The sequence below is a fragment of the Hemicordylus capensis genome, chromosome 10 (genome assembly GCF_027244095.1).
Source record: "Hemicordylus capensis ecotype Gifberg chromosome 10, rHemCap1.1.pri, whole genome shotgun sequence".
NCBI classification, from domain to species: Eukaryota; Metazoa; Chordata; class Lepidosauria; order Squamata; family Cordylidae; genus Hemicordylus; species Hemicordylus capensis.
Window position 1 is genome coordinate 21,016,142 of NC_069666.1, and position 1,312 is coordinate 21,017,453.

A 1,312-nucleotide genomic window follows, 5' to 3' on the forward strand; every position below is an offset into this window, starting at 1 on the left:
GAAGAGAAAAGCGAAAAGAGGATGAGATTTTTCAAAGAGTTGTAATTCTTTTTTCTTTTCTTTTGAAAAGTGGAGCATAAATGCATTGGAATAAAATGAAGGCAGCCCAGAGATGGACCCTATTCGTCACATCTTCCGGTTGCTACTAGTCTCTGGCGCGCTGGAAACCACCAAACAATCCGAAGAGTGAAATAAAACGTTTCGTCTGAGTGAGCCAAGGGTGAGTTGCGAAGCGTTTACGGTGTGAAAGGCATCCAAAAGGAGATGCTCTCTCTAAGACCATAGTACCAACACGTGTTCTTGCAAACGGGATTGTAATGTAAACAAACACATGCACACGTGCAACAAGTCCAAGTGAAGGGACTCTTCTTTCTGAAAAGGCGCTTCTCTTTCTGTGGGGAATGAAATTGACTAATGCCCTTGGCAAGTTTTCAAGAACCTTGACTGAGATATTTCAGGGTGACATCAGAGACAAGCTGTTTAACCATGTTCATGGATGAAGAAGTGGTTACTCTCCCAAACTGACGCATGTTTTCAGTACATGAACAGGGTATAGAAAGAAAGGGGAAAGGGGAAGCGGAATACACACACCACCACCCTTAAACTGCTGTTGAGGCAGTTTAAGGTTGCAATCCTAAACAGTTATTTAGGAATAAATCCCATGCTGTCCCCAATACACGTGCATACGATCAAACTGCACGGCTGCACACGTACTAAGGAGCAAATCTTCTTGAATTCAGTAGAACGTGCCAATGGAGGATGTGGTGCAGGATTGGTGCTAATCTAATGCACGATCGGTTAGATTGGTGCTAATCTAATGCACGATCATTAGATTAGCACCATTAAACTAAGCTGCCCCAAACTGGACTGATTTAAAATAAAAGTCAGTTGCAGGCATTGCAGGATTGCAAACTGGGAACAATCTTTTCCTCAAAGAAAAAAGAGAGAGAGAGAGACTTCAACGCCCAAATGACCCTTCAAATGAAGGAGATGCAAGGAGCAGATCTGCAAAACAGCCATTCCTAACGGAAGTCAAGTGGCTGCTGCGGAACCCCGGCGCAGACTGGGAAGCCGACGCCGGTGGGAGAATTTGTAGAAAAAGAGAAGGGGAGCGAGGAGCCCCCCCAGCACCCTCCTGTCACTCTGTTCCACTACGCTCTGCGTTCCATTGTTCACTCGTGTCCAATCAGCGTTGGCCGTCTCCCGGGCCGCCAATCGCCTCTGGGGACTGCTGGAGCAGCCCGGTGAAGTCACCGCTCTGCCTCCTCCTTTTTCCCAGGGTTAGTGGGTGGTCCGCGGCGTGCTGACGTCA